Source organism: Antechinus flavipes, chromosome 2, assembly GCF_016432865.1.
Source record: "Antechinus flavipes isolate AdamAnt ecotype Samford, QLD, Australia chromosome 2, AdamAnt_v2, whole genome shotgun sequence".
Classification (NCBI taxonomy): domain Eukaryota; kingdom Metazoa; phylum Chordata; class Mammalia; order Dasyuromorphia; family Dasyuridae; genus Antechinus; species Antechinus flavipes.
The window spans coordinates 38,457,669-38,470,418 of record NC_067399.1 but is presented as its reverse complement, the minus strand read 5'-3'; the positions used below and the strand labels follow the sequence as shown (position 1 = coordinate 38,470,418).

The window sequence follows — 12,750 nt, the reverse complement described above, 5'->3', positions numbered from 1 at the left end:
CTCTCAATTGCTAATTTATTTTCCAGAATGGCTAGAACAATTTGCAGCTTTGCAGTAGTATATTAATGTGGCTGCCTTCTCTTAGACTCTTTAACACTAACATTGTTTTAGCATTAGCATTTTTAAATCATCTTTGCCAGTTTGATAGCTATGGAGCAAAACTGAAATGTTTTCATTTGAATTTCTACTGTTATCACTGTGGGACATTTTTTTCATATGGCTATTGGTCATCATGACTACAAAGGGACTACATTTTGCCTGACTACACATGTATAACCTATATCAAATTGCTTTCCTTCAAGTGGATTTCTTTGACAAAGAGACCTAACTGAGTTTCAATTGATAAATGACAGACAAAAGCAGCTACACCCAAAGAAAGAACACTGGGAAACGAATGTGAACTATCTGCATTTTTGTTTTTCTTCCCGGGTTATTTATACCTTCTGAATCCAATTCTCCCTATGCAACAAGAGAACTGTTCGGTTCTGCAAACATATATTGTATCTAGGATATACTGCAACATATCCAACATATAAAGGCCTGCTTGCCATCTAGGGGAGGGGGTGGAGGGAGGGAGGGGAAAAAAATTGGAACAGAAACGAGTGCAAAGGATAATATTGTAAAAAAAAAAAAAATTACCCTGGCATGGATTCTGTCAATATAAAGTAATTATTAAGTAAAAATTAAAAAAAAACCAAAAAAACAAATTGCTTTTCTTCTCAGTGAGGAGGAAGGGAAGGAGGGAATTTGGAACTCAAAAAAATAGTTTGCTGAATATTTAAAATTGCCTTTACATATATTTTAGGGGGAAAAATTTAAATTTTCATCTTTTATCCTCACTTATATGTTGTGGACTGCTTCCTGGACTGAATTTTTCTTTCCTTTCCTGTATATCTGAAGTACCAGGCTTTTATCAGAAATATTTGGAATATTGAGTTTTGCCTATTCATTATCTTCAAAATAATTATATAACTAACAAAAAAGAACCCATTAATAAACATCGTTGATAGAAGCTGTACTTACTTATATTTACAAAATCTAGAAAGGGATGCTCTAGAAAAGTTCCTCTTTAAATGTAATCAAAAGTACTTATCTAATGGCAGAAAGTAGGCCATAGACCCACACTTAACATCGTACACCAAGATAAGGTCAAAATGAGTTCATGAACTAGATATAAAAAATGATATTATAAACAAATTAGAAGAACATAGAATAGTTTACCTCTCAGATTTGTGGAGGTGGAAGGAATTTGTGACCAAAGAAGAACTAGAGATCATTATTGATCACAAAATGGATAATTTTGATTATATTAAGTTAAAAAGTTTTTGTACAAACACAACTAATGCAGACAACATTAGAAGGGAAGAAATAAACTGGGAAAACATTTTTACATCCAAAGGCCTCATTTCTAAACTATATAGAGAGTTGACTAAAATTTATAATAATTCAAGCCATTCTCCAATTGATAAATCAAGAATATGAACAATTTTCAGATGAAGAAATTGAAACTATTTGTAGCCACATGACAAGGTGCTCCAAATCACTATTGATCAGAGAAATGCAATTAAGACAACTCTGAGATATCACTATACACTTGTCAGACTGGCTTAAGATGAAAGGAAAAGATAATGAAGGATGTTGAAAATGATGTAGAAAAACTGGGATACTGATACAGTTGGTGGAACTGTGCCAAAGAGATCATAATATAAATGGAAAATAAACCATATGTGCAGAAATGTTTGTAGCAGCCCTTTTTGTAATGGCAAAGAACTAGAACATGAATGACTGAATGAGGTATGCTAGGAATATAATGGAATATTATTATTCTATGTGAAATGATGAGCAGGCTGATTTCAGAAAAGCATGGAAAGACATACATAAATTTTTGCAAAGTTAAATGAGTATTACCAAAAGAGCATTTTACACAGCAACAACAAGATTATGTGATGACCAGTTGCGATACACTTGGCTCTTTTTAACAATGAGATGATTCAAAGCAGTTGCAGTAGACTTGTGATGAAGGGAGCCAACTGCATCCAGAGAGAGTAGTATGGGGATTAAATGTGGATCAAAGCATAGTATTTTCACCTTATTTATAGGTGGTTGTTTGATTTTTTTTTTCTTTTTTGTTTTTTCCCCTTTGTGATCTCATTTTTCTTGCAAAGCATATTAAAGGTAGAAATATATTTAGAAGAATCGTACATATGTTTGATTACTTGCTATACAGAAGAGGGGGAAGGAGGAGGAAGAAAATTTGGAATACAAAGTTTTGCAATAGTGAATATTGAAATTTTTCTTTGCATGCATTTTGAAAAATAAAAAGCTCTTTTTATTCAAAAAGAAAAGGGAAATTTTAAAAAATTAAATTAATTTTATTTTGTGGCTACATTTGAGATCCAAATGTCTTTTTCCTTTCCTATCCAGCCTATATTAGTAGGTGGCTTCTAAAATCTCTTTCATTTCTCAAGTTAAGATGCTATTATATTTTAGAAATTACTGACATTTCAAGATGTTGCTGTGGAATTCACCCAGGAGGAATGGAGCTATTTGGATCCTGGCCAGAAGGACATGTACAGGAATGTGATGCTAGAGAACTATGAGAACTTTGTCTCTCTTGGTAAGGTAATTTTTTTCAGTCATTCTTTCAGCATTTATTTTTCTTGAAGTGAGTACCAGGAACTATGATAGTTACTAGGAGGAAAAAGGCAAAAATTAGACAGGCCCTACCTTCATGGAGCGTCTATATTATCCAGAGAGATCCCAAGTTGTAAATACGTGTTAATACAAAGGTCAATACAAAACAAATCTTTTCCAAGGGGATAGCAATAGCAAGTAGAGGGATAAGAGAAAGTTTCATTCCAGAGATGGTTTTCCGTTGGCTAAGCTGTGAAGGAAACTAAGGTTGCAAGAGTTGAAAGGCAAAGAGCAGGACATGGCAGAATTGGGGGACTATCCCATGGTGACCTGCAGAGATGGCAGGGAGAGCATCAAGTGTGAGCCACTACAAGGTCAGAGAATTCCATCTGTCCATGGCCGTGAGGGGCTGAGGAGCTTGGCTGAATTTGAGTTTGCTGAAAAGGGAGGGAGAGTCACACAAATACCTCAGACCTTTGGGCAGTTTGTGAGCAGTTGTTGCTTTTCCCAGACAAAAAGTCCTTCTTTGTCCAGCTGGAAATCAGCAGCTTCATTCTGCAGCCCCTCAGGCTCTCCTTTCACACTCTCTGCTCAGCCAGGCTTCAGGTTCTCCATAGAGCCTCAGGGCAGAGAAGGAAAGACTTCTCCCAGCAGACTAGGAGTGGGTGAACATGACCCCATCTGTCCTATGTCTGCACCAAAGGCTCTGTCCCTTCCCTCACATTTGCTGAGGGAAACTTCCTTCAGAGGTCATTGGTGCTTCTCCACTGACATTTCTAGACCTGCCCCTCTTTCTTAGAGAGAGACCAGGACTGAGTTCTGAGGTGTCTCTGTGTTCTCAGCACTTCCCACTTGTTTCTCCTTGAGCAGGGCTTCCAGTAACTAAACCAAACGTGATGACCCCTGGCTATCAAGGGAAGAAGACCCCAGATGCATTTCTGAAGGTGAGTAGTAACCAGGCAGGCAGGGGGTGCAGGCCCCCAACTGTCAGCCCTGTCCTGAAGGAGCTTCAGGGTTCTGAGTTCCAGTCTGACCTCAGACAGTTCCCAGCAGTGAGACCCTGGACAGGTCCCTTAACCCTGTGGGTCTCCTCTGTGACATGATGTGGAGAAGGAAATGGCAAACTCTGAGATATGAATCTCTGCCAAGAAATTCCACAGAGAGGCTTACAAAGGTCAGATGCAGCTGAAAATCTCTGACCCAGAAATCGAAGCAATGACTCACTGCCAACAAGAGCTTGGCTGGGTCATTAGAGTGAGTTACCTTGGAAATGTTGAGCCTGGAGCTCTTTCCAGGTCCATAGGCCTGAGGAGAGGAGCTGTGGTTGTCTTTCCTGCACTCCTCCTGTAACCTCATCTTTCATGTCAAGAAATGGTTTTCTATTAAATCTGCCCTTGTTTTTCTCTCTAGATTAAGAAAAAGTTTTAATTTTTGTAAACTTCCAACCATATGCTGGGTGCTGTCCTTTATTTCTATGACTGTTTTCTCTTCTTAAATCCTTAGATTATTTTTTCTCTTTGATGAGTCTTTTCTGAAAGATAATGGGTAAAGAACTTTCCAGTATAATTAAGTCTGACCTCTGAAAAAATTTGCTCCAACTTCTTGCCTCTTTTATCTTCCTTCCAATTGGTCTCATTCTTTTCAAGGACAGATCGTATAAAGCTGCCATCTACACCTTCCATCCTCTTCCTACTTTCCCTTTTCCACCTTGAATTGGTGCTGTCGGCCCTTTCACTGTTTCATGTAAAATTGTCTTTGTCATTACTGACTTTAATAATAACTATGACTAATATATTGGGAGCAAATTTAGGAGTGCTTTACTAACATTTAGGATGTATGGTGTTTGTATCATTCTCATTTTAGAAGAAGGCCTGGGGAAAGGCAGACGATCTTAACTTGCCCATGGTGACTTACCTCATAAGTGTCACAACTGCTACTCACACTTTGGCTTTCTATCTCAACAAATTGAGGGATTTTCCTAGTACAGGGAAAAGCAGGCTCTAAGGGTCTGACGTGTTGCCAAATGTAAAGAGCACCAGCTTCCTAGTTAATAGACCTGGTTCAGAGCCTGCCTCTGACACTTACTAAGTGTGACATTGGACAATTCACTTCACCCTTCAGTGCTCCTTTTCTATTGAGGACTTGAGTCCAACACTTTGTGACCCTGTTTGCAATTGTCTCGGTGGAAATCCTGGAATGGTCCATCACTTCCTTCTCCAGCTCATGTGACAGATAGGGAAACTGAGACCAACAGGATTAAATAACTTGACCAGGGTCTCTCAGCTAGAAAGGGTCTGAGGTGAAATTGAACTCAGGAAGATGAGTTTTCTTCACTAGAGGTTCAGTGCTCTGTGCAGTATGGTGGTAACATCTCGCTCTTCAATGGTCTCAGCCGCTCTCAAGGTATAACTTTCTTAGAAGATAGAAACCTGTTTAGGTCAAGAGATTTTCTTCATAACATCAGAGCTTCAAGGACTATCTCTTCTTCAGTGTTATGGAGATCAACTTGAAATGTAATATTTTGTGGTTTTAGAATTCTTTTTTTTCTCCCTGAAATTTAAACATTTTTGAAGACTTGGGAAGTTCAGCCACCCCTTGATCGTGTTTCTTCTACCTTATCCAAATCAATCACCCTTCTTCCTAATGGAGAAGACTGAATATAGAATCGATTACAAAATACTTTTCTTTTCCCCACAACATTGAGCGGTGGGTGCTGACGTTTTTTTGTTACTTTCAGATTCCCCTGTTAAAAAAAGAGAATGTGAAACCAAGATGTCAACTTTACAACAATGTAGTACTACCAAAGAGCCATCCAGAGAGAGACTCATCAAGGATAATCTCTGGGATTCTAAATTGGGAGCAGCTTTGAATTATGACACTGAAATAAAAAGTCAGATAAACAACTTGGAAAGACAGTCCATGAAGCTAATAGTTAAGTGCAGCAAAACTTCATGTAGCAGAATTTCCATACTGAAGATCCTTTGTAAGTTTAATAAATATAAGAAGTTTTATGGTTACTAGTCAAAACTTAATGATTACCATAGAGTGGGTTCTCAAGGAAAACCTCATAGAATTAATGAATATGGCAAAACCTTCGACATCAATTCAAGCCTTAGGGTACATGGAGGAATTCAGGCTGGAGTGAAAGCTCATATATTTGGTGACTGTACTAAGGCTTCCAGCTACAATTGAGACCTAGCTGTTCATCAGAAAAATCTGAAGGAAAAGCCTGTAAAACAAAGTAAGATAGGTCAGAAAACTTTTAGTCAGAGGAGATATATTTGTCAACATAAGAGAATTCCTTCTAAAGAGAAACCATATAAATGTGATGAATGTGGGAAAGTCTTCGGCCTTAAAGGCATCTTGAATAGACACAAAAAAATCTATACTGCAGTGAGACCCTATAAATGTAAAGAATATGGAAAAGCCTTCACCTGCAAGGAATATCTTCATAAACATGGTAGAATTCATATTACAGAGAAACTCTATAAATGTAATATATGTAGAAAAGCCTTCAGGGATAAGGAATACCTTAATAGACATGAGAAAAATCACACTGGAGAGAAACCCTATAAATGTAAAGAATGTGGAAAATCCTTCCTGTACAAGGAATATCTTTATAGACATGAAAAAATTCATACTGGAGAGAAACCACATGTGGTTAATGTGGAATGAATGTGGAAAAGCCTTCAGGGACAAGGACGACCTTAATAGACATGAGAAAATTCATATTGGAGAGAAACTCTATAAATGCAAAGAATGTGGAAAAGCCTTCAAGTGCAAGGAATATCTTAATAGACATGAAAAAATTCATACTGTACAGAAACTACACAAATGTAATGAATGTGAAAAAGCCTTTAGGGAGAAAGGAGACCTTAGTAGACATAAGAAAATTCATACTGGAGAGAAACCTTATAAATGTAATGAATGTGGAAAAGCTTTCAATTATAAAGGAAATCTGAATAGACACAAGAAAACTCATACTGATGTGAAAGTATAAATGTAATTAATGTGGGAAAGCCTTCAAATGTATGGGAAACCTTAAATTACATAAGAGAATTCATATTGAAGAGAAACCTTTAAAAAAAAAACAAGGAATATGTAAAAAATAGTAGAGAAACTTAAGAAGACAGATTCATACTGAACAGAAATCTTTTGAATGTACTGATGTTAAAGATGACTATCATTGAAACCTAAACTTTGAATGTAATGAAATTGAGAACTTTCTTGCACATCTCAAACTTAAGAAACATAAGATAATTCATACTGCAGAGAAATCTACATGTAAAGAATGTGAGAAAGCTTTCAACGAGCAGGAACACTTAATAGAACCAGTGGTACCCATACTGGATAGGAACTTTTTTCAATGCTATTTATTTTACATTAAAATAGCTTGATGGATTCAAGCAGCTATAACAAATTATGCAGTTTTTTAGGATCTATCAGCTTCTTTAATAAAGAATCATAGGACCTGCAATACCATATTCCAGAAGTCAAAGGATCTTCGGTTACAACCAAGAATTAACTATCGCTAGACTGAGCATCATCATCTTTCAGGGGAGGTGATGGAGTTTCAATGAAGCAAGAGACTTTCAATCATTTCTATTGAAAAAAAAAACAACACAGAACTAAACAGAAAATGTAATCTACAATCACAGGACTCAAGAGAAGCACAGAAAGGTAAACCAGGGGTAAATATATATTATTTAAAGCTGTTTATATTCCTAGATAGGAAAACATTATCTGTACCTCTTAAGAACTGTTACCTGGGGTTCACAGAATAGGCAGCACATGGACTGAGGTTGTGGTTGTGAATGGACTCTGATGTGATCACATCAAAGAAAAAGCCATTAAATGGTGGGAAAAGGTCTGTACTGGAAAAAAGAGAGAAAGGGTAGTATAATGGGACAATTGTGTCATACAAAGAGGTGCAAAAGGCCTATGTCAATTGAGGGAAAGAAGGAAGGGAGATGAGCGGTGTCTGAAGCTTGATCTCATCAGTTTTGGTTCTAAGAGGGAATCATTTAGTCATTCAGTTGGGTATAAATTTTTTTTTAACTTTTCAAAGAATTAAGAGAAAGGAAAAGAGAAGGGAGAGGAAGGAGAGAAGGGAGAGGGAGAAACACTAGGGGAAAAGATAAAAGAAGGGAAGAGAGTTTGACAGAAGAAAAGGTAGGGGGTAGAGTGGGATAAAAAAACACTACTAAGAGAAGGGGAAGGGGTGATAGGAGATAAAGTAGTAGGTAGGTTAAAAAAACAAAAAACTACTAAAGGCCAGGATGGAAGGGTATAAATTGGTAATAATAATTTTGAATGTGAATGGGATGAACTCTCCCATAAAATAGAAGCATATAGCAGAGTGCATTAAAAAGCAGAATCCTACAATATGCTGCTTACAAGAAACACATCTGACACAGAAAAACCCATACAGATTAACAGTAAAAGGCTGAAACAGAATTTATTATTATTCAGCTGAAATTTTAAAAAGCAGGGGTAGCAATTCTGATCTCAGATGAAGCAAAAATAAAAATAGATCTTATTAAAAGAGATTTGGAAGTAAAGTACAATTTGATAAGGGGTACCATAAACAATGTTGTAATAATAATATTAAATAATTCTTATTCCCTGATTTGTGCCCCTCTCCTAAATCACTTCCTCATTCTTTTGGATTTATCCTGTACTTACTTCTCTTGAATGTTTCATATTCTGCCTTATTAGAATATAAACTCATTGAGGGCAGGGCATGTCTCACTTTCATATTTGTGCTGTCAGCACCAAGCATAGTTCCTGCCACTTGATATTTAATAAACATATACTGATGTTTTGATTAATTTTTTTTACTCTATGCTATATTTCCACATTTGAGATTGCTGTTTTTGATTCTGTTTTTATCTTCCTAATGTATCTTTTATTAGACTTGGCCACCCCAGTGAGCTCTGATAATACAAAATCACAAATCCTCATTGTTAGAAAGACTTCAGCCTATATCCATTTACAAGATAACTTATAAGTGGTCACCACTTGTATTTTTGTTTGTCCATTTCTGAATGTTTATGACATCATTTGGAGTTTCTCTACAAGTTCAGGGCAGCAATTCCTAGTTTGACATACACTTGTGACAAATTCACAAGATCTTTTTCTTAGCCAAAAGGTAGATTTATTTAGGAGAAGAAATAGACACCAGAAGTGGTAAATATGAAATAAATTTGGGAGTGCAATAGGGTTACCCAGAAAAGGAGTTTAGAAGAAGCAATTAAAAAAAAATAAGACATGACATGTGAATATACTACTGACTGGCAGATTAAATCCATAGAAGAGTTTTGTCCTGTCCAGCAGGACATCAATAGTGGGTCATCGAAGGGGCCGGAGCAAAGGCTCCATAAGACAACAGTCTGGTAAGGCACGTTGTGCCTGTGAACAGGATCGGAGAGACAGAGAGGCAACTCAAGATTTAGGATGGTGAATGTCTCTGTTTAATGAATGAAGAGGTTTTAATTAAATATGATTTCTGAGTGGGGGGTTGCAATGAGAAGAATGTCGGACCATAGGTATGGCAGAAATCCTGGAGTATACTGTTATCTAGATCCTGGGCTGAGATGACCGATTTCTTGGGACACACATTATCTAATCTCAGGAATTTAGGGTGTTTGCTACTCTTCTTAGCTCTTTGTCTCCTGCCTCCAAGGACATGGTCTCCGGCAGTCTTCAAGGACATGGTCTCTGACATATCCTTAAGAACATGGTCTCTGGCAGAGTTTGGTGGACTAACCACAGTTAATTATACTTTGGAGAAAGACAGCATTGAAGAGAAAACCTGAGGAGAAGGGAGATAGAGAATACAAGCAGGCTTAGTCCTATAGCAAAGATCATCATTATAAGCACATCTTTTATAGGGGAAATATAATATTGGGAATTTTTAGGGGAGGAGGGGAAATAAAGGAGGGAACAGGGATGTGTACTGAGGAGTCGAGACTACCTAGGAGATACTGAAGAGGTGTGAGGAAGTAGCAACTCCTGAGAAACCCTAGGGTTACTTGGCCTTGGGAGTGCCACAAAGAATGCTGGCTGTCAGAGAACAATCTGTTGTTCAGTAAGCCTTAGAATTCAATTATGGGAACTGCTTCACCCCTATCACTCCTCACTTGTACCTCTACCTGATCTTTCTTTTTCCTGTAAATGTATCTAATTATTTCTGGCTCTTCTTTAAAATTCCCTTGGAAATTAACCCGCTGTCAAGCAGCTTATGGAGACTAATTGTGCAAATTCTTTCACCAAACCTGCAACAATAACTTAGGGATCCTAATCTTGTTGAGGTGTCTTCTGCCTCAACATAACAAGGGCAGTCAGGGAAAGCTCTTAAAGTTGCTAATCAAGGCAGTCTGGCTACTTTGGGATTACCTTAACTATGGTAATAAGACAGTTTAGGAAACTAAGTTCTCAGAATGAGTATTTTAGCATTTCCAGAGAAAGGGAGAAAATAAGCTAGTTTCAGGATTCACATCAGTTTTAATAACTACCTCTTCAATTTGCTGGCATCTCCCCTTCCATGCCAACTAGAATTTCCCTACAGCTAGTGGGGGAAAGACTTGGAGATAAAGAAAAAATACACCATGGAAAGGTGTATAAGTAAAAACTCCAGAGACTGCCACTGTATACAGCTTCAACAAGATGAGAGGAGAGATAAACTGGAAGAAATATAACTGGAAGAGAATAGTTTTTTTTTTTTCCTAATTTTTTTAAAAATTTGAATCTGTGAGTCTTAGGGAGAAAGAAAGGTTATGAAAAATCAGAGGATTTTCAGTTTGCAAGGGATTCACTTCAACAAATTCATTAAACATTTATTAAATCTCTACTCTGAGGCAGGCATAGTTCAGAGCACTGGGAATATAAAAGAAAAAAGAAAGCCACAACAGTTCTTGCATTCAAGGAACTTATCTATGCAGGAAGACCATATAGAAAAGAAAGATGAAAAGCAGGGAGGAAGTAATGTGAGTCATGATGTGGAGTTTGGCATTAAAAATTGGTTCAGTCATGTGAAGAATTCATAATGGTCAATACTACTTGGTATTAGGAGAAGGGGAAAGATGCCAGAGGCAGATTGTTGTGATGGAGTGACCCAAAGGAAGGCAGCAGTCATGGGAGGGCCCCCAAGTAGATTTTATAGAGAAAATTTCACCTTAGGGCCATGATTGGGATTTCTGACAGGGGATGGCAAGGTGAGACTGCTGTAGACCTCTACAGAGGGTGGGTCTCTGGGATTTGATATAATTTGGATTTCAGACTAGGTTATCTTCCCAGAGGGTGGGACCATAGAGCTGTGTAAGATGGAAAGCTGAACTTACAAGATGAGTATTATATGAACCCTGCCCCCCCACGTTTGTTATTTCTCTGTGTCCTGCATAAGTATAATACATGCAGACATATTACTTAACAGTAGTCAGTGACATTTTATTAGTATTTGACATTTATCGATATTTAGTCTATTAGCTTGACCACTATCGGCTCGATTAGCTAAAGCCTGAAGGCCTAAGTTTCGGTTTCCTAGAAATCAGGTGATTTTGGGGAAACTGAAACCTTCCATTCCAATCTTTTCAGGTAGCAACAATCAATTAGATGCCCCCCCCCCCCCCCCCCCCCCCCCCCCCCGTGCCTCTAAGTGCCCTCTAATTTGTGATGTAATCTCTTGTGAAAAAATCTATAAAAGCTGTGTGTATTCACTGATTCTCTGGCCCTTCTGCTGTGAGTACTTCCACTTACCTTTTTCCACACAAGGCTGGATTGCCTGCATCTCATGAAATTCTATAATGAAAAAAAATTTTTTTTTTTTGCTTTCTACTTTGAGTGATCTCTGAGTAGTCATTTTGGATAAGGGTCCTTGACATCTCACACATAACTAAACTGATCTCTAGCAGAGTCTTTTCCCAGCCTGCCCCAAGGATTAATTTTTGTTTGACCCCTCCCTTCCAACATTGAAGATCTCCTCATTTAGTGCTCCACCATCCAGCCCTCCAATCCTAGGGGAGGTGAGGGAGATACAATGTTTCGTTTTAGCAAAGAAACTAGAGTTCCTTCTTCAGCTCATTTTACAGATGAAGAAACTGAAGCAAACAGGGTGAAATGACTTGTGCAAGGTCATACAGCTAGAAAGTGTTTGAGGCCAGGTTTGAACTCAGGAAAGTAAATCTTCCTGACTTTTGACCAGGTAACTTAAGAGTAGGACTGTGAGGACATTATTAGAATTCTCATATTATTAGGATTATTAAGAAGAGTGATAAGTAATTCATAATATTGTTGAGGTTGCGAAAGGAAGGATATGCCAAGAGTTTGGGGTCCCAGACCGGTGTTGCCAGGTGTCTCTGGCTTGAACCCATCTCCTAGTCAAGGGGCAAAGTTTTATTGCAATACTGATTGTAATGCATTACAAAAGCAGGCTGGAATTCTAAGGGAATTTCAGCAGAGAAACACAAGCAAGGAGGTACATTTATCCAGCTTTCAATCCTAGATATGCTAATTCTATGGCTCATAGATAAGGAGTGGGCTCCGCAATTTGGTTCTCTTGACCAAATATTCCTGACAAGATCACTAATCAGCTGTGAATCGAGGAGTGGTCGTATTCATTATTATCTCAGAAGTCTGACCTGTGGGAGTTTCCCCGGGCCAGAACCAATGTGACAAGACTGGACCTTGGAGCTTCCTGAGGCAGAAAATCTAGAATCACTGATTGCCAGAACAGAAACCGCTAAAACCAAGGGACCACAATATCATGTTACATCAAGATTACATTTGATATTAACAATATTTGTCACCAGCCATACCAACAGTGCCTAATGATTGAGTGTTGATGATTCCATCTGATTCCATCTCTTGCCGGGCTGCAGACATTCCTCCTGAGATTTAGAGATGCCGAGAGTTATCATACCCGGGCAGTGATGGACAAGTCTCATACAGAGACACGGCCTCAGCTTCCGCACGTGTAACAGGAGAAGCTGGGCAGAGGCCCGGCCTGGGAGCCCCTCCAGCTCTGGACCTGATCTCGATTCTGCCGCAAAGCGCTTGGCAGGTAAAAGCACTGTATACATGCGCGCTGGAAGCAGGTTTGCCTAGGGGCGGAGCATC

At 38.2% G+C, this 12,750-nt stretch overlaps 1 protein-coding gene and 1 long non-coding RNA gene across 5 annotated transcripts in view; one reads left to right on the top strand and one right to left on the bottom strand.

The window, feature by feature from the left end:
* The window catches only part of LOC127547583 (zinc finger protein 260-like), a 203,983-nt gene that overhangs the window by 85,306 nt on the left and 105,927 nt on the right, over window positions 1-12,750 (top strand). The window lies entirely within an intron of this gene.
* On the bottom strand, window positions 8,769-12,682 carry LOC127547592 (uncharacterized). The gene is made up of 2 exons (XR_007950216.1): window positions 12,450-12,682; window positions 8,769-9,448 (listed from the first exon to the last, which is right to left on the bottom strand). It is a non-coding gene; the product is annotated as an uncharacterized LOC127547592 (long non-coding RNA).